Source organism: Xiphophorus maculatus, chromosome 10, assembly GCF_002775205.1.
Source record: "Xiphophorus maculatus strain JP 163 A chromosome 10, X_maculatus-5.0-male, whole genome shotgun sequence".
NCBI classification, from domain to species: Eukaryota; Metazoa; Chordata; class Actinopteri; order Cyprinodontiformes; family Poeciliidae; genus Xiphophorus; species Xiphophorus maculatus.
Window position 1 is genome coordinate 22706886 of NC_036452.1, and position 14987 is coordinate 22721872.

The window sequence follows — 14987 nt, forward strand, 5'->3', positions numbered from 1 at the left end:
TGGATACAGAATGTTTAAGGTTTATTGCTGGACACTTTCTTCCTTACCTTGATCGTAAATAGAAAGGAAGCCTCACAATGTAAGGTGGCATTTGCTTCAAGGCTTCGAGGCATACTAGCACAAACCCTGTCAACTTCTACACCACAGGGCTGCTTTGTACACCAGGTGTTTATGCTGTAGATGTGGAAGAGCTGGGATAAGGTTATGTAAGATGAGATTACTTTTGAATTGTTGTCATTAAAATAAAACCGCTTCAGCTACAGAAAAGCTACAGTTTATCGTGCTCAAACGTCTTTGTTTTACTGGAATTTTATCATGAAATGGAAAGAAACAGAGTTTTAAAAAAAATTAACAGGTATGGTGTGCATTAATGGGTAAATACTTTGTTGAGTCACCTTTTGCTGCAGTAATAGCTGCAGGTACTTACTGTCTCCAAAAGCTCATTGTTCTTTTTAAAATAGCTAAATATCAGCCGGTGTCAATTGACATTATTTTTGCCACAGATTCGTATTGAATTTCAGTCTGAACTTTGACTGGGCCAATAATATGGTTTGATTTAAACCATTCCATTGTAGCTCTGATTGCATATTTAGGATTGTGCTGCTGTAATGTGAACTTCCACTGCGGTATCTAGTCTTTTTAGTATCCTTCTAGGATTGTCTTATTTGTAGCTCCATCCATCTTCACATCAACTTTGACCACCTTCCTTTTCTTTCCTTTCCCTTCCCTGTGATACTGAATAGGAATGATCTCTGGAGTAAGGAAGTTGAAAATAAATGTCCACCTTTCCTTGTTTATTACTTTGTCTTGGTTTATCAAATTAAATACCTCAAAGCTACATAAAATGTTTTGATTGCCACATCAGAAAATATGAAAATCTTAAAGGGTTGTGAATACTTTTAAAAGAGAGTGCACCATATGCTTCAACAGTTTATCCTCAGGAACCGGTGATAACAGACTAATGTGAAATTCATTTGGTGCTTGTAAAATGGCGCAACCTCTCCCTGAAGGAGTCTTATTTTTTTTGGGCAGGGTCTTCTTCCTCCTAGCCCTAGCCAAGAGGAATTGTTTTAAACCCATATTTTTTATTTCCCTATTTCTGTAATATTTGGATTTATTTGTTTCTTTTTAAGCACACCTTGGAAGACCCCATTCCCTTCTTACATTCTTTCGGAGCTCGAGGGATTTGTATACCCAGAGTATGTTAAAGAGAACTTTATTTCTAAATGTGATTGGTCATGATTAAGTAGTTTGGCATTGTTGTTGAATCAAATACATCCACCAGTTCTGCTTTCAACTTGTGGTAACTTTTATCCACTTGATTTAGCTTGAGACATTTCAAGAAATATGTTTCCAAGTTTTATACTTCCACAAAGGTGCCATTTACCAGATTTTTTCAGAAGTGCCATGTGACTTTTTTTTCCAGATTAGATCTGAAATTAGATTCTGAACATTTATTAACGTCTGACAACCTCCATGAACAAAATAGTGTTATTCTCACCCTCCAAACTAGTGTTGCTGAATCATTGTCTGCGATGGCCATTCATCTGTTCAGCGTCGGCCCCCAACTCCTCTTCTGTGAAGAGATGACACGCCACTTCAGATTTTTCTCTGTCCTGACAATGAAGGCGCCTCTGTGTCCCTATTTGCGCATCAGGCTAAGGGGATTTCTAGGCCGCCACCTGATTCACATTGCTGTAATTGAGTTGTGGCCATAAGCACCACTGTGCCTGCCTAGGCCCTAGGTAATTTACACACCACAAAAGCACTTCTTTACTCCACTTTTCACATGATGTCTGAGGCACAAATGTAGCAGAGGAGAGAGTGCAATCTATCGGAAAAAGGGTGGGGAGATTACAGAAAGTACGAGAGGGGAAAAAGAGTGTAAGAGTTTTCATGTAGCAAGGCAGGTCTATGCCAGGGAGACTTGGGAGTCTCTGAGTCTGCAGCACGTGGATAAGGCCCACAAAAGCTCTCGGTTTCAAATATCTTTCTCTCTGTCTCTCCCTCTCTCTCTCTTTGCAGAGTGTAGGAGTTGCTATCAATTCAAAGGGACGTTTCTTTGACGCAGGACGTGGAGGCTGACGTTTTTGGGGTAAGTGGGAATTTGTTGTTGTTTTTGGCTCTGTGTAATTGGACTTTCAACACTTGCGTCTCTGGGCATTGCTCCGTCCTGTGTCACATGCCACATTTGAATTGTGGTCACAAGGATGAACTTGTAAGCTCACGATGGAGTTTGTCGCCTCGGTTTGTCCCATGTCATGCTTTCTGCTTCTTGCGGGCTTCGAGAAAAAGTCAGAGCTTGTGCGGATCTGGCTTGATGTCAGACCTGTGGAGTCACTTTTGTGCGATCTTGCAGAAACCTTGTGCGTTGCATGCTGAATGGGTAACATCGTGCCTTAATTCTGGGTCTGTTGTATCTGAAAAGGAGCTGGCAGTCCAAAACAACCCAGCTGTTTGTCATTACAAACTCGTTTGTTGAACATGAGCTATTTCTCTGTGAAGACAGACTTTTGGGACTGATCCATCTTCCTAATATTAGTTATAAGAGCTTAAGGCAGTCAAAGAATTTGCGATTCAGTTTGATCTCATTCCTTCAGCTTCCCTCAGCTAGTCAAAGCAGCAGTCCAGTTTTTCCTTTTTTTTTGTCTGCAAGTCTCGAGGTTGAGGGGCTTCTAGTGTCGCTTTCTGGCATGTCTTCCGCCAGACGAATACCTGCCCTCATACCAGACTGGAAGCATTAGCAAATGGGTTGGTATGTGTACCTGCATGTATATGCCAGCCATTACAGACTCCCTCTAGAAAGGAGCCGCTTGTCAGATGCCCACATCACACCCACATAAGATGTTCATGTGTCGTAAGTGGGAATGTCAAGTGGTTTGGCGGATGTTCCCTTGTTGGCATCCAGTTTGGCAAATGGCTGGTTAAAAGCTGGCTGTTTTTATTTTCCAAGCTTACAGCTCAAAGTTTTTTGTTAAAGTCTCTTCTCCTCGTCCAAATATACAGTGGTTTGCAAAAGTGTTCATACCCCCAGAATGTTTTCAGACTTTGGCACTCTGCAACCACAAACGTCAGTGTAGTTTATGAGAGTTTTGTGTGATTCACATAAAGTAGTACATCATGGTGAACTGGAAGGAAAAGGAGACAGCTTTTTCAATTCCTTTTTTTTTTTGGCGTGACAGTTGGTATAAATGGGTTTCAGATATTTTGTTTATGTCTCTACCAGGTTTATACATCTCTCTGACATTTTTGCCCATTCCTCCTTGCAAAAACAGCTTAAACTCAATCAAATCAACTGGAAAACCTCTGGTAGGATTACATTTTAAGCTTTGTCACAGATTCAAAAATGCAGATTAATTTTATTTCTGGACTTTGACTGGGCCATTCTGACAAGTGAGTATGCTTTGATTTGAACCAGTCAATAGTACTTGTGACCTATATTTAAAGTTGTTGCCCTGCTTGAAGATGAACGTCTGCCACAGTTGCAAGTCTTTTGTATATTCCAACAGGTTTTTTTCACAGACTGTCCTTGATTTGGTTCCGTTAATCTTTCCATCAACTCAGACCAGCTACCCAACCCGCATTTGAATCAACGCGTTCCCACGTTATGTTGCGACCGGTTTGTATGCCATAACATTCAGATCAAACATGGTTTAGGGCAATATGCAAACCGGACCTTTTTTCTGGTTTTCTGTCAGAATTTCTTTCAAAAAATGTAGTCAGAGCTAAAGTAGAACACTTTAGATCAAATATTGTTTGAAAGGTCAAAGGTCAGCTTTAAATCCAATTTAGTATGGGTGGATGTATTTAAACATTAGTGTTCACAGAACTTTATCCAGTCGGACAGAGCAATCAACCAGAACTGGTACAGACATGCCTTCAAAGACTTGAAGCTAGAATTGCAGTGAAGGTTCAGCAAAGTATCGATTCATTGCAACTGAATGCAAACACCTTCCACACTTACCAGATTTTTCTTGATGAAAACATTTTCAAACCATGCAATGTTTTCCTCCCACTTAGCAATACAGTAAAAGAACAGTAATATAAATCACAACAGACACGTGATCAATATCAATAGGCAATAGGATTGGTAGAATTTTCAATAATTTCACTGAACTTCAATCCAGAACTGCACAGCATTCTGGGAGACGCAGGCAGAGGAAAGGCCTCATCTGCTTTACCTCTCACAAGCCAGCTAAGCTAGGTTGGTGGCGTCAGCCAACTCACTCTTTGGTTACCTAGCAACAACCTGATGACTAACTTGCACATCAGCAGTTTAACGTTTCACCACCATGCTATATAACTGCTTAAAAATAAAAACACAGCGGCATAGTGGGAAAACTGGATAAAAGAGGAAAGCTAATGCCAGCAGTTTGGCTGTATTTCAGATATTTAAAACAAAAAACTAATAAATGCTTATAAATGCTGACTTATATGAAATGCTTGTATCGTGATACATTTTTCAGCCATATTGTCCAGCCCTACTTAGTAAACAATAGGTTACTTTAATCTATCACATAAAGTCTAAGCTAAAAACAGCATATTGATGTTTGTGGTTGGTGCAGTGCAAAAAGTGAGACTGCTAAAGGGGATGGAATAGGTTTGTAGGGAGCTTTATATGTTTGAACGCGTTCCTTTGTTGTGTTAGCCTTGGTAAGCCAGGAAGCTAGTAATGAGAAGCAAGAAAAACATGATGCGATTCAGTGATGATGATGATTTAGCTTTGTTTTCCCATTTGTTGTCTTTCCTCTTGATCTTTTTCACCTCATTATATCCAATAGGGACCGTCGCACTTCTTGGAAATTATATAATCATTCTATTAGCAGCCTCATTTACTCATTACTGCTTTGTTTTGACAAAGGGGGAAGAAAAAGATGTTTTCCATCTCGCTTTCACTCTCTGACTGAGCAGGTTTTGGGGTTTTCTGCTCCATGTAAAATAGCATTTAACCCTCTCCTCCCATCGTAATTTAGATCCCAGTCTCATAAGTGAGTTGGAAGCAGCCCCAGCAGCTGATGTGGAACACATGCATTTAATGATTCACACTCTGTGCGGTAGGTCGGCGATGACTGCTGAGCCGGCTGCCTTTCCCCTCAGTCTAGAATAGTTCTCCACTGTTGTTTTTCAGTGCAAATGTTTCTTTTCCAGCTTCCATACTCGCATAAAAATGTGACGGCGGTTGAAGTGTGTTGCTTCAGCTCAGCTGTTCCTGTGTAATTACGCTAAACATCGCAGCCGAAGCTAGAAGCAAAATGAATACTGTTGAAACTTTTTATTTTCTTTTTCCTGCAAGCACTTTCACCGAGTGATGATTCTACCGCTGCATTTCATTGTAGCTCATGTATTGTAAGATATTTGAATAGCAAGGTACTGTTTAAAGGTTTCCTTCCTTATGCTCAGCAGGATTGCAGACGTTTTCAAGTGCTGACTCTCAGGTAGAAATTTAGCTGTTTAATCTGCTTTTAAAAATGCCTGTCAAGGTTATGGAAAGTTGTTTTTTTTAAATGCTAGAAGTGTTGTCATACCATCTCTGTGCTTTAAATTCCTTTAAGATACACCTGAAAGTACATGAGAGACTGGAGTTTTCTCTAGTTTTATTAAGCAGAGAGAAAAGCAGCTCAGCCCCACCCCTACCTGCTGCTGTATACTCTTGGTCAGCTGGCTAAACATTTATATTATGGCATTGAAACTAATGAAGAGGTACCCATTATGTTTACAGTGGACACTTGGACATGGAAATCCTTTTAGTCTCCCGTGGCAACCATTCAGCTGCGCAAAATACCTGCTGGGACCTAGCTCCGCCTCTTATGACAAAGCTCCTCCTTGCAGCTGCAGTTGAAGTCAAATTTCTTTTAAGGAATAATACAGAATTTTTATAACAACTGCAGTTAACATAGCTACTTGATTATGCTATAAAATGACACTATATGACTGGAAAACATATAATACTGCCCCTTTAAGATCTGTATTATAGCAATATATATTTAAATGATCTTCATTTAGTAGTCATTTATGATTCGCTTGGGAGCAGAGTTAGGATAGCAATCACTGTAAAACAGATAAAACAATTCCAGTAGTGACATTTTAAATATGTGACATCAAATATTAGCTATTAGCAGAGTTAACAGTCATTCCATAAAAAGGCAGTCTGCTTGTGTTATTACGTTTACATTGTCAATCTGGTAGAAACATCCACAAGGTATAACAATAAACTTAAGATGACTTGGGATTGGTTATTAATGCAGTCCAGTATAAAGCCATCCTGTTATGTGAAGTATCAAAAAGACCTGATTGATACTTAAAATACTTAACTTTGAGTCTTCACTCTGTAACAGCGTCCTCTAACTGGCCAAAGATCAGATGTGTGAGCTTCAGACCAGCTGGCAATTAATCAAGGCAGATGAGGCTGGAAATCCTCTAGTTCTACCCACACACTAGTTTCTTGTTGCTCCTGAACATGAATTAAATGGTGAGGATAGCATCATTCATACCAGCTCATCTCTATTCCTTATATTCCTTGTGGAAATAGTGAGTAAAGTGGGATCTCTTCCTTTGTCTCACGGCCCTGGTCTCACGTCTTTTAGTGTGGCCTTGTCTGACCCTTTCTTTCTCCACTTATTCACTCCCACATCTCTCCATCTACTGACACACACACACACACACACACACACACACACGCACACACACACACACACACACACACACAAACACACGCACACACACACACACGCACACACATAATTACGGACTGGTCATCACACATATATGATATGAAGACAAATGATGGCTCATTGCCCAGACATAACTCTGAGTGGCTCTTTCCATTTTGCAAAGTAACAAATTTGTCGGCATCCTCAGCACTTGAGAGAGATAATGCACTTAATGGCCCCTCATAGATTAAAAAGGCTGCTCATGAGCAGTGGATGGAAGAAATGGTGTGAACCATTTATTGATTATCTGAACCCAACGCAACATAAGGCTGTTATGATCTGAGGAGGCGTGTGTGTGTGTGTGTGTGTGTGTGTATGCTAGGAGTCAGAACACATTACTCTTTAATTTAGCTCCCCTCCCACCATCACCCCCGCCTCCAACAACTGCTCCAGTCAGTTCACAAGAGTTATACCAGTGTTGTGTTTTTAATGTGGTGGTACTCAGATTTTACAGCACCTATAATCAACCGCATAACAAAGAGCCCCTCGTAAAATGTTGTTTTAATGAAACCTCTTCGCGCCCTTTCGTGTGTTTTCCAGAGCGTTGTTGTAAATCTTTTAAGGCTTGTGAATTAAGCTTTCTGCTGGAGCTTGTTTTACTTATTGGAACAATAGATGGTGAGATGTTTGGAGAGCTGTAATTGACGAGGGGGACCTCCCTGGATCCGAGTGTTGCTGCAGAGCTCTACCCAATACTGTACTCTGATGAAAGAAAAAAAACAACAACAAAAAAAAAAAAAACACCCCAGTCATACTAGGCGAGAGGGCGTAGCTCGCTGTACTGAGCAGTCTGCAGTTCCTCTTTGGGGCGCCTCCTGACAGGAACTTGGCAGCAAGGAAACATAAACAAATTCCCTGTGGTGGGCTGGCAGGCTTCAGCTGCATGGTTCTCCTCCGAGTTACCATACATACTGAGTGAAGCTAAGCCTGCTCAGCTCAGAACCCACAAGCTGGGAGAAATAGATTGTCAAGGACAGGACAGGTGCTGCTGGTTCTCCTCACAGCAGCCTCATGTCTCCTGTTTACATTGTAGTCGTCATGGTTGCATAATTCAACGCATTTACCGTATTTTCCAGACTATAAGATTTCACTTTTTTGTAGTTTGGCTGAAAAACGATTTATTTATATATATATACAGTATATACACGTATATATACATGTACATACTGTATATATACATACAGTATGTATATATACATTTTTTTTCCCATGATGCAGTTTTTGACTTGATGCGTTAAATATTAATTGATTCTGATGGACCTAAACCAAGGATTAAACCTCACCGTCCGCAGCCACGAGGAAAGCAAATCGCAATACGAAAGCAAGATGGCCAGACTTGGAGGAACGACTCCAGTTGGGTACATAAAGAACGTCCTGCCGATGTTCTTGCAACTTTTCTGCGGTAGCGCTAGGCCTGTTGCGATAACAACTTTTCCTGGATGATAAATTGTCTCAGGAATTATTTCACTAAACAATAATATTGTCATTTTGAGACCGCTTTCAAGAAATATAATAAGAATAACATATAAATGCAAGTACATGCTCTCAAAGATAAAGAAACTTTAATTTATTAAAAAAAAATTTAATAGTGGAACTGGAAAACATTTTAAATACTACTTTGTGCTGGGCATCAAATGTTTGCAGCGTTTCTCAAAATGCCGGCTATTCCATGATATTAAAGGGGAGCAACTCTTTAACGACTGTTGTCCAAATAGAAGTCCTCACATTCATCTTATTTGTTGCTTATTGTCAGAGGCTTACGGAGCACGTCTGTCTGTCAGCGCCAGAACCTTTGGACACTGCCAGAACACCTATTGAGGCTAGTGAGTGGTGGAGATACGTCCCCACATAACCTTTCACCAGGTCATATCATTAACATGGACGACGCCCCTCTAACTTTTAACTATTTCCAAATAAATGCTGCTTATACTCCAGTGCATCTTGCATATGCTTTTTTTTCTCTTCACAACTAATGGGACTTGTAGTCTGGAAAATACGGTACTTTTTGCCCTTAATGTTTTAGACTCACAGCGATATATATGGGTGTGTGTGTGTGTGTATGTTGGTTCTGGTGAACAGCCCAACAACTTCATGCACACACACTGGCTCGGAGAGGAGGACTGAATGCCAGGGGTCCTGAAATGGATGGTAGAGAAAATGCTGGAGGAGCAATGATGTAATGATGTAGTGTAGAGAAACCTGAGAGTCGAGTTGTTTCAGCCATGTTAGGCCTCATGGTTGCAAAACCCCCACACACACACAAAAAATACGCGCGCAAACGTCCACATTTCATCAAACAAAGCATACATTACTGCATCCATGTCTTATTTATACTGCAGCTTTGTGTTCCAGGGCTCTCATGCCTGCAGTTTTTGTTTTCTTTCTTTTTTTTCTTTCCTTCTTTCCATCTCCAAACACAGTGGCGTATTGTGCTGGCTGACCTGGTCCCTGTCCAAAGGCAAAGGGAACCCAGATTGCTGAAACAGAGGGCCCGCTGCTAATAGGCCGACCGGGCAGTAGACCGCTGTGGCCGTCCAAACCAACGGGGACGGCTAGCTGGGCCAAGAAACCATGCGCGTGCATGCGTTTCTTTTTGATCAGCCGTAGAAGGATTTAGTTGGAGAGCTGACATGGCACCTCCGTGCTGGTCAGTAATCACTGGTAAAGGCATTGAACTGACTTTTAATAGGCCTCCTCCTGCATAACATCACTTAAGGGCACCAGTTATAGTTGCTCCTTTGCGTGGTGAGAGAAGGGGGGGGAGACAAGGAGGTCCATCTCTTCCTCCAGTTCGTACTAGAAGGATTAAACGCTTCAGTGGTTTTAGTTGCCTGCTTGACTGCCTGTTAGTCTGTTAGTTTTTATATGATTACCTCTCTGTAATGATGTCAAACGTAAGAACTAAGAAGTCCAATGTTTTAAGGAGGCAGATTTTACCCTCATCTGCGGTTGTTTTGAAAAAGTATTCACACCCCTTTGAAGGTTTCCACATTTTATGAATTACAGCCACTAATTTCAGTGTGTTTTATGTAATAGTTCAATACAAAGCAGTACTTAATGCCAAAATAGAGGGAAAGGGTTTTCTTCTTTTAAAAATGTTTTACAATGAAACCTTTGAAAAGTGCCTTTGAGTTCAACCACCTTGGATCAGTATGTTACAGAAGCACCTTTTGGGTCAGACTGGATGGTCTTTGAACTTTGATTTTCAAGTCTAGATTGACTATTGGGATCGAAACATGTTCTGTTAGCTGTTGTAATTAATTGTGTGGGTACCAACGGAGCCGTTTTCCTGCTTCATCAACATTGCCCTTTGCTTTGCAACTTGTAGTTATTAATGAACATAGTTGGGTAACTGTATTGGGACCGACAGCCAGGCAGACGCCAGCTTCAGAGCACACCAGCAGAGAGAAAGCAGTAGTACAACATGCTTTCACTGTAACCATCAAAGTGTGCACTTTGAATTTGAAGATTTTTCATTAAATGCATACATGACGGAGAGGTGTTCCCCGTATGACATCTATGATATTACATGTTTTAATATCTAAAAATTTCAGCCCACATTTGGGAACACTGCCGGAGTCCAGATTAGATTTTCAGTTCGGATCTGGATTTAAGTAAAAAAGTATAAATGACCAGGTGACACAATTAATATCACTGTAAAGACAGATTGTGTCTGTAGTGTCAAATATATACATTGTTAAATATTGGAATGTCAAGATGCCATGTATGCAAAATATTACATCATTTTTGTGCATGGTGGCAGGTACAACTGTACAGTGGACATGCCGCCAATTCACAGATTTTTTTTTTTCTTGAAGCATATCTCAAATGTTCTACAGAACATGCAGCTTGGGAAGCTGAAGCATGGCTTTTGACATGCTATTGACTGGCTTTTGCAAAGCAACCAATCCAGAAGCACCATAAATTTTTCTTGGCATTGATTGGCTGCATTCCCAAGATATGAGATAATGAAAACTGTAGATGTTAGCTTCTGTGGACATGCTAAGGCAGTTTCCACCATTGGTTTTAATGCATATTAAGATATAAATGGTAAACTATTAAAGTAGGCAATTATAAGTGTTTTTAGAGGGAGTTTCAAGTAGGTTGGTCTCATCTTACTAGAGCCCTTTTTACCAGATGTTGATACTTTATTGGTATATTATGTCAAATCCCAATAAAACAAATGAAAGTTTGTTGCCATGGTGCGACAAACTTCCATCTCCAAGCATCTGAATAGTTTTGGAAAGCGCTATATTTTAGAGAGAATGTTTGTCTTATAATGATGCCTTTTGATTTTCTATTTCTGCAGTTGTTTTTCTTTTCAAACTGAGCCTAAAATTATTGTGATGACACAGGACATAGATTTTTCTTTACTTAAATTTAAAGTATATTCACTTTTAACAAGCAAGTGTGTCCAAGGTTGAGACTTCTTATGCCTTTAGTCACTTCTTTTCCTCAAGGTATTCCAGCTCTAATCCACGCCCTGATAGACATGTAGACATTGTTTTTATTAATTGCTGCACACACTTCAAGAACACGTAAAAACTGCAAGTGTTGAGAGGATTATGTCACAGGCAAGTCAGTTTGCAGAAGTACCAGTTTGGTCGTTTTCCTTGTGCACACACGTGCTCGGTTATTTTGAGACAGAGGGAGATTAAACTCCCTCTCAAGCTGTGAGTGAAGAGCAAAGTTCAGAATGGGTTCGAATGAAGCTTACCCAGTGAGGTGTGGTTGTGGGGGAATCAAAAAGTGATGATGGAGGGCAAGGGTGTATAAGATGGGACCAGATGTGAGGACACTAAAAATAGGAGTTGGAGAAAAGGAAACAAAGAAACACTCTTAATCCGGAATCCTTCTGGGAAACCATTAGCTGGCGTGGGTGTGTGTTGGGTGATACTTTTTATTTATCTTAGAACTTGTTCTAAGATAAAGGAAACTCTTCCACTGAGTTTCCTTTCCTCCTTTCAGCTTGTATGTTCATGGTCTTATTTTGAGTAAAACTTCACACCGTTAAGGGGAGGAAGACTACATCAAGGGGCCCCAGATGCATCTTCACTCCCTCCCTAGCTTCCACGTCCCAGTAGGCACATCTCAGTAATGGCCCCCTATCGATCCTGAGGCCTCCTTGTCCACACTCAATGCCCATCGATCGGCAGCTCGCAAAGAGTCTCAGAGGCCCGCTGCACATCCTGTGGCCACGGCGCATTGTGTGCATATCTGTAAAGCAGCACTTGTTAAAGTAACCTTAATTAACTTATATTTTTCCTTTATCCGTTTAAAGAGATGAAGGCCGGATTCTGTGTGCAGCGATTTCATACGGGGAACACCTCTCCGTTAAGAGCTTGGGACCTTGAGTAGAAAGCGAGGGGCCTTGGGCTCATTAAACCGTGAACGATCTAGGCCTCCGTGAGTTAAAACCTTGCCGCATGAAGACATAAACACTCGACATAAAATGACTCGCGCAGCAACTGTTGTCTCAAGAGACGCGGGACATAAAAAGAGAACTGTTGCGTCGACCGTATTAAAAACGACAACAACTGATTAATCAGTCAAGCTGCAAGTAAAACTTTTCTTGTTATTGTTATAGCTTGATTTATTGAAAGTCTGGATTTGGGTCAAACTTCCCCCCACTTAGTCCCCTTTTCCTCCTTCCTTTTTGTTGCTTTTTTACCATCTTTTTTTCCTTCTCTCTCTCTCTCTCTCTCTACCTAAATAAGAGCCAACCCCCCACGTCTCTTCCTTTTGTCTCTCATCTGGTTTTCTGTTTTTGTTAAAGAACACTTGATTAATGATACCACAGACAAAGCCCGCAGTCTGTTCTCTGCCGGAGCTCAGATAGGACGCTGCTTTAGGTAAACCAAAACATGTGTGCCAGTGGAAAGAAAGAAAGAAAGGTGAACGACAACAAGTTAAAGACAGTAGTTGTTTGTTTCATGTAGACATAAATCTGGGTCCTGCTCTCAGAACTATGCTGGAGAAAAAGCAAGCTGTTAATTTGTGTCGTATCATTATTTTTGCTTTTTACAGTTTCTGAGCAACTGCACTTCGGTGGTTATGTCTGAAACCCCTTTTTTAAATTTAACAATATAGGTATTCCTCTCAGCATTATTAGAGATATGCAAATCATGCTTTTCTTTCCTAAGAACAGCAGATATATTGTTAAAGGTAGTGAACCAAACAGAAAATGCATGACAGCATTTGACAGGTTTAGGGACTACAGTTACTGGCAAATAGCCAAAAATTAGTGATGGGACTCAATTAAAATGTTCAGTCAAGTTAAATGCAGTGTCTGTAATTGGTTAATCACATTTTAATCAAAAACTATATATTTACAAAATAGACATTTTCAATTGGAAAAACACTTTTTACTGCTAAATTATTGAATATATAACCACATGAGCTCAACAACAAAGATATTGTTTTTAATTTGTTATTTAGGTTATTCAACCATCAGATTTATGCAAAGTGCCATTATGACAATTCACCTTTCAATATTTCAGAAACTTCTGATCATCCATGTAGCAACTGACTGTGGACGCTTAGTGTTGGAGACATCTGTGCTGCTGCTACATGTTTAGCATTGAGATACTATTAAAGGCTTCGCTGATAGGCTAACTTATTTTAGCACAACTTGCAGCGTCCAAACTCCAGCCAACAGCCTGTCTCGTAGCGTTACGTCTTGGTATTTCAGCTTCCCAAGCTGCATTTTCTTTTGAATATTTGAGAGAGAAAAAATCAACGAATAGGTACATTTTCCACAAACAATTTGGGGTTGCATTCCATCGCAAAATCCACAAACAGATTAAACCGCAGATAGTGAAGTGTGGTTCTTTAAAATGCTTGTACTGTTGGATTATAATGATCAGAATTATGCAACAAGCATAATTAGTCATGTCAACTTTGTTTGTGTACTTAATGTGTAAAAACATAATTACCTTTTAGCATTATTATTAGTATTACCATAGTAGTGTACTATTGCGGCAACATTTTCAGTATTTGTTGCTTTAATTTTAAACAAATGCAACTCGATCCCGCTGCATGGTTTTGTTTTCCTGCAGGTCATCATCATATCGTGAGAATCTCATACCAGCCCATGCCTGTTTGCCTGTCTGCCTCCAGGCTCCCCAGGATTGAGCTCAGTGCCACTGAAAGCCCTTATAGCAGCCGGGTCGCCTTACTGAATGATAATCAAGCATATTATTCCTGTGACTGCATTGTTAGCTGTCTTCATAATGGAGGGGCTTGACACTGGTGACCTACTTTATTGCTACAATCCTCAATGTTTGCGCAGCATTGACATGGTCTAATTGGGTTCGCTCTGTGCCTAAGGTAAACATGTCCTCTGTGAAATTATTACCCAGAAGCTATATTGGCTAATAACAGTTATGTGTTTGGTTATTTCTGCTTGGCACTGACTCACTGGACCCTTCTATCTGTCTAATGTTCAGACCTTTTATATGCACTTTGCTCTAAGTCAATACAGACACACAATGGTCTTTAATTTATTGTTTAGGGATATATGAAGAATAATAAAATTCGCCTCTTATTTCTTTGCTTTTGTCTGACTGATAGAAATTGCCAGTGATGTGATATTATGGTCTATGCATCTTAGATGTAAAGACTGTGCATTAAGACAGTAGTGGTTTTCTTTTCTGTATAAAAGTCGGCCATGGCAGTTAGGTGTTAGGGGTCTTTGCAGACACTGAGGTTAACGTAGGACAGTGATGCAGGCATTTAGAGAATGTCAGAGTGGTGTGCAAGTTGCAGTATCATCGTCCTGCCTGTGGGTTGCTGTAGTTTCTAAAGAATAAATAAATAAAGTGGCTTGGTAACAACCTCCCAGTGAGAAAATGTGCTGGAGAATTCTCAGTAAACAGACGGAGGTCGGTTTGTCCCTTCGCCAACAGGAGGGATGGCATTTCCTTTTGCACTTAAAATTTGCCTTGCTAAATTTGCTTTTCAACTATGGGTTCAATTTGAATGTGTCATCACTTCCTTCCTGATTCAAGCACACACTCAATGCATCCGTTCAACTCGAAGCTTATCTGATGAACTTTTCCTCAAAAAGTCAACTCAGTAGAGCAAAAAAAACAACAACAGAAACGTCTTGACTCCATGTTCTGCTTTGTGTAGTTTGGTAGTATAATCATCTCCAGCAATCTTCCCGTCTTCCCAACTGTACACATGTTGTGATCTGTGCGATGTGCAGTGAAAAAAGTGTTTTGCATGTGGACCAAAAAGTTCAGTTTGGGTCAAGCGTGGCTGTCTGGTTCTACC

The 14987-nt window shown here is 40.3% G+C and overlaps 1 protein-coding gene across 3 annotated transcripts in view; it reads left to right on the forward strand.

The window, feature by feature from the left end:
* The window catches only part of rara (retinoic acid receptor alpha), a 189385-nt gene that overhangs the window by 21746 nt on the left and 152652 nt on the right, over positions 1–14987 (forward strand). For 2 of the 3 annotated variants that reach the window (XM_023340798.1, XM_023340797.1), the window contains one exon: positions 2026–2095. The exons of the other annotated variant lie outside the window; for it this stretch is intronic. The gene's annotated coding sequence lies outside the window, so the exon portion shown is untranslated. The remainder of the gene's footprint in view (positions 1–2025; positions 2096–14987) is intronic. 3 annotated transcript variants of the gene reach the window in all.